Raw genomic sequence first — 6,289 nt, 5'->3', positions numbered from 1 at the left:
GCCCTCGGCGCAGTTCCCCACCTGCGGGAGAGGCCTGGAGGCCGGCGCGACTGGGGACCCCAGGGCCGCCTCCACCTCTGTGGCGCACACGCAGCCCGGGCCAGGGGCGTGGCGCTGAGGAGCGCTCCTGGAGCTACACAGCTACCTCCTCGGCCGGGACGCCCCCTCGCGGGCCGCACGCTGGCCTTTCCCGTGCCCGCGCCCTCGCGCCGTTACACCTCCCCCCGGACCCCCAGAATGGAGGGCTCTGCCTGGGCCCTCTGCTTCTGCCCCTGCCCTGGTCCCCAACCTGCTACCTCTGAGGTGAACCTGTGATTTGAAGTACTCCAGGAGCCCTTAGGTTGCACCGCAGGTCCGAATGCAGCTCTAGGCTGACTCAAGAGGGAGCACCACGTTCACGTGTGCTGCGCTACCCAGCAGCCATTGCAGCGCCTATTTACATAGCGCCCCTCCTTGCACATTTGTGTATTCAAACCCCACCGAGCCCTGCACAGCTCAAGGCCCGCAGCAGAGGCTAGCCTCGGGCGCAGATATCAAACACGGTGCAAAGTGCTGGTGCAATGCGCAGCCAGGGGCAAAGCGCAGGCGCACGTGCTCCAAGTGACCGGAGGGCGCAGAGCCGGGTGCCAAATAGAGACCAGGTATACGGTGAGGCCCAGGTGCGAAACGCGGCCATAGGCACGTATCTCAGGTCCGGGCTTGTTGGGATTGCCGCCATGTACCCCCACGATGACTGGTGTTTTCTTTTCTTTTTTTTTTTAAAGTTTTGTTTCGCTTTTGTTCGTTTTGTTTTGTGAGACAGGGTCGCCCCCTAGACCCAGGCTGGCCTCCAGCTCGCAGCAGTCATTCTGCCTGAGCCTCACGAGTGCTGGGAATAAGGGCGCTCAGGACCTCCCGCGCCATGCTTTCGACTTGCACGCGTCCCACTGCCTGCAGGGATCCGAGCCGTTCAAACGTAGGTCACGCTGGTTCGAGGAGACGGTGGCCCGCAGATGTGGACAGGCCAGTTCATGGAGCAGCGGCTCCCCCGTCCTGAATCCGGGGCTTGGTGGAGCGCTCTCCTGAAGCATCCGGCATCAAGCAGCATCAAGCTGGCGCTCACAGCCCCAGGGCTCTTGCTTCAGGGTCTAGTCGCCTACTCCTACACACAGGGCAGTGAGTTATAGCGATCTGGACAGTACCGTAGAGCCCGGAGTTATGGCCATTTGGAAAAAACCGGAGAGCAACCTGAAACTTTTCAGTTTCTTGCAAACACCAGTGACCACGACCTGGCCCAGGGCGGCATTTCTAGTGCGAATATGGTGCTGATGAGGTCCGCTTTGAATAATTTTTTAAAAAGGGTAATAAATGTAATCAAGAGAGAGGAAATAAAAAATGTTACAGGACAGTCCTGCTACAATGCTGTATATCGTTAGATTTCTTAATTTCTTTGTAAAATTGTGTAATTGTTTATTCATATTTTTCTCCAATTTTATTTTAAGTTTTGTCTTCCTATTCTCCAGGGACTTAGTATTTAAGATATGAATGCTTGATGGAAAAATCCCCGTCCCATGTTATGCCCAAGATGTTCCATATTCAGACAGATAGTGAGGTTAAGCCAAACTGCATGTGTTGTAGGGTAACAATGAGCTTCTCTTCTGGAGGGTTAACCACCTACATTTGCAGACCAAAATCCGACAAAAAGAAGGGCTTCAAGGACAGCCAACAATTTGGCCCTAGCCTTTCCGATTCAGTGAGGACATAGGAGAACCTATATGGGAACATTACGTAACTCAGTTGTGTCCCAAATTTTCTGATCAAGGAGGTGATGGGGCCACAAAGGAACAGTGATCAATGATGTAGAGTGTGCCTAAGGAGAGTCACATGGAGAGAAAACATTCTCTCAGGCTTTCACAGAGAGCACATTGGCCAAGCAATGGCCATGACTCATCCACATGGCTGACACTCACAAAGGATCTACAAACTGTGGTATAGGGTTTCACGTTAAATCCTGAGGGGATTCGACTGACCTTATCAGATACAAAAATTACCCTTCTTGTCATATAGGTCTTGCTTTATCTTGGTCTTAAGCATCCAGCAGACAAATACGAAAACAAATTATAAAAAGTAAAGCCACATTAATATACTGAGCTGTAAAGGGCCTAAGTCAACAACTTCTGACATTGCCAGTCTTACGGGAAACCCACTACTATTATGAACTACTGGACTGTATTGGGAGATTCTGCTGAATTCAAGCACCTACAATATTTAAATGACAATGGAATGCCCATCTCTGACAAAACTAATGAAAAAAGTGGGATAGAAATGAAGGACCCTTTTGTATCTGTATACTCAAAATAGTTAGGGTAGGTATACAGCTCCAGTCTCTTAATTCAAAAGATAGAGAGGTTTGTGATAATAGTGTTTGAGACAGGATATCATGTCTGCATCTTGTACAATGAATAACCACTATGACAATAATATGCAATGTATTAGTTCTTGAAAATGTGCCAGTGATCGGTTGTGAAACTGTCTCATTGATATTTGTTTCTCAGTAAAATTATTAAAAAATAATAAAATGATAAAAAAAAAAACCAATGCAAATTCTAACACAACTTAACAGAACTTTTGGAATTCAAAGAGTGCAATTCTCAGAGGGAAATTTATAGTGGTGTACTCACACATTATGAAAATGACATGGTATTTTCATACAATGGATTATTACTCAGCTATAAAGAAAGACACACTTGAGGACTTTATAGGTAAATGGATACAACTAGAGGCTATACTCATAAGTGAAATAAATCGGACCCACTTGTGTAAATATCGTATTGTCTCCCTAGTGTAAGAACCTAAAAGAATAAATAAAATCTGAAAGGTATACTAGATAGAGTAAAATGGGAAGAAACTGAAATTAAGGAATAAACAATGAAGATGAGGGAAAGGAAAAAATAGAACAAAAAATGAAGGGGGAAAATTCATGCAAGTATGTGTACAGGATGGCTGAGATGATTGTACTATTAATTCCATCAGTTCTTTGATTATAGCAGTTAATGTTTGAAATTTTCACTTTGACTAATTCGATGCTAATATCTTTAATACGAGCAACTACATCAAAGACAGCAATGTCCAACAGAAAAACCATGGTTGACTACCTCTCATCTTGTTTTGCTAAATGGCTACAGTTTCTCATGTCTTATCAATTATCATTATAGTCTCTTTTAAACAAATTAAAAAAATAAAAACCCAAAAGTCAGGAAAAAATTAAGGTTTGTTGAAAGAAAGCATTAATGTTCAATTATTTGTCCAGTCTTTCATACCTATATTTGTTATGTGAGCAACAGGTTTGATGATAGAAATACATAATATAACAACCATTTTTAATTTGCTATTCCTGTTTTGAAAATCTGTACCGTTTGTATTGTATGCTATTCTGTTTCTGTGTTTTTGTTTCTGTTTTTGTTTCTACTGGTCAAAATAAAGTAAAATAAAATTAATTTCCTCCCCCCCCAACAACAACAAGAAAGAACAGTAAGGACATCACTAGGATGCACGATGCGTGTGCTTGCCGTGGCCCAGCTGCCTGTACAGCTTCTCCCAGCCAGTTTCTGGATTGTTCGAACAGCAGGAAAAGTTGCTCGTGAGCGTGTAGGTGTCTCCCACTCCGGTTTCAGGACCGCGATAGCAGAGAATGGAACTGCCACCCCATCTTCTGTGGCCTCCCATGGAATCGCTGCAAAAATCACGGGCGATCGGCTGACTCTATTCATCCCTGAGGAATGCGGCCTTGGAGAGAGGAGGTTTCATGCCTTTTATAAATAAACATTAACTTTTAATCCACATTTTTAATGAAAATTGCCATGATTCATTTTGAGATGTTTTGCTGGGCTTCATGCATTCATAAATACACTCATATATCCAGGCAGCATTGAGAATGAGTCTTTATATTTCCAAATACTTAAATTTGGGAATTTCTTTAGAATATTTTTAGTAATTTACCAGGATCACCTTGCTTTAGAGTATTTTCATTTTTTTTTTTCTTGGCAGAACCAGGGATTGAACTCAGGCCCTTGTGCTTGCCAGGGAAGTGCTTATTCCACTGAGCCGTCTCCCTGGCCCTAGAGTATTCTCAATTGAAGTGTATATGCTAAAAATGTCTTCATGATGCGTTACCCAGCGTATTTGCTCTCTACCTTCTCCTAGGTAAGGAGAATTGCAGGGTATTTCGAAGTTGCTCTGGGACACACACACACACACACAAAAATACATTTTCAAAAGAAGTATCACTTGTATTGTGGGCTGGGGTCTTGAGGAATTAATGCAGGGATGCACTCGTATTGTAGCCCACGCGTGCAATCTCAGCACTGGGAGGCCGAGGCATGAGGATTCCCATGAGTCTGTGACCAACCTGGGCAACAAAGTGACGTTAAACCCAGCCTGAGCTGCACAGTGAAGCCCTACCTCCCAAAAGACAAAAATACAAAAGAAGTGCAGGCACATCGAGGGTGTCGCTGAGCAGAGGAGGATTCCGGGCTTTGCGGTGGGGCAAAGAAGGAAGCGTGCTCCCCAGGAGAGATGGAGAAGGGCTTTTATTGCCTAGCCTGGCTTGGAGAAGCTCCTGCTTGGTAACTGCTGAGGCCCTGATCCAGTGTCACAAAGGTTTTTATAGTTTGTGGGTGCATAAAAGGAGCTCAAACAAAGACAGTCTTTCAAAAGCAACTGGTCGATAATGTTAGTCAACCGCCCAGCTTTCAGGTGGGGAATCCCACCTAAGAGGAGGGAGGTGGGGAGAGGCAGCCCATGCTAGGGAGTGGAGTCCCAGGGCTCTGGGTGGAGGAGGACAGGGGGCATGGCCTGCAGATTTAGAGAGCTGTGAAATCCCAGTCAGCACGGGGAAGTGTAGCCCTGGGAGGAGCCAGGGCTGGGGCATGGGCCCCAGAGGGCGTAACCAGCTGAGATCCTCAAGGCAGAGGCTGGCCATTTGAAATGGACCAAGTTCTCTTGTAGGCATGATTAAGTCCAATTGTTGGAAGGACTGTTTCAACTGATACGCCTTTGTTGATTATTGGTCTAGTGGATCTATTTGTGGCAGGGAGGTATTGAGGTTCCCCACTCTAACGGTGCTGGTGATCATTTGATTTTTATGTCCCACAGTCTGTACTTATGACGTTGGGTGTGCTCGTGTTGGGTGCATATATATCAGTATGAGTGTTAAGTTTTCCTCTTGAGTTGTTCCCTTAGCAGTACGCGGTGACCTTTTTGTCTGTTCAGATTGTTTTTGACGTTAGGTTCACAATGTCAGAAAGTAGAGTAGTTACTCCCGCGTGTTTTTCGTTCCCACTGAGTGGAATATTGGTTTTTGTCCTTTGGTTTTTAGCCCATGAATTATTTTTTGATTAAATGTGTGACCTGTATTCAGCATACCGCTGGATTTTGTTTCTTAACCCACTTGCCCATCTGTGCCTTTTGACTGGGAACGTGAGACCGCTCACAGTGCGTTACTGCGGACGGGTCTGCGGGCATCCCTGCACCCACCCTCTCCCTGCTGACTTCCTTTGCTTCTCTTGCACTTCACTGCTCACCCTGTCTCCTGTCCCCCTTCCCCTAGACCTGCTGTCGCTGTTAGCGTCCGCGTCTCTTTATAGGATACGGCTGAGACTTTCTTGGAGTGCTGCTTTGGTGGTTCCACATTTCTTAGTGCTTCTTGCCACGGAAATGACTTATTTTTCCATGAATTTTGAAAGCTGGTTTGGCAGCGTGTACCAATCGGGGATGGAAGCTGTTTCCTTCCAGTGTTTGAACACGTTAGGGCCGGGGTTGGGGCTGGGCTTTGCTACAGGGTGTCTCTGACGATCGTGGGTAGGGCACTGAATGCCCCATGTGCTGAACTATCATTTCACACGGGAAACAAAGGCCGGTTATGATCATTGTGAGTGCTCTTAAAATTATTTGTGTTTGGGGAACATTTTCTCTTCCAGTGTCTGGACAGCTGCTGCACCTGGGGACAGGAGCACTGCTTTCGGGCTGTGACATGCTTCCTCACTCTCGGGCAGCAGTCGCTGGCTTGGAGGTGTCTAGCTTCATCTCTCCGAGGGGGAGTGTAGCTTGAGTGTGGGTTTATTTACCAGTGCCGACTGTCTCCAAGAGGCCGTGTCTGAGGGTCCCCAGTCAGCCTGACCCCTTGCTCAGATGGTGCAGCTGTTGGGTCTTGGGTGGGAGCTGCGGACCTCACTCCCCTCCCTGCCCTCCAACTTCAGGAGTTTAGTCCTGCTGCTTTTTCCTTTGATTACCAAATGATCAGCGGGAACTT

The sequence above is a fragment of the Octodon degus genome, unplaced genomic scaffold, assembly GCF_000260255.1.
Source record: "Octodon degus isolate 3935 unplaced genomic scaffold, OctDeg1.0 scaffold00218, whole genome shotgun sequence".
Classification (NCBI taxonomy): domain Eukaryota; kingdom Metazoa; phylum Chordata; class Mammalia; order Rodentia; family Octodontidae; genus Octodon; species Octodon degus.
The sequence above is the reverse complement of the archived record's forward strand: the minus strand, read 5'-3'. Positions refer to the sequence as shown.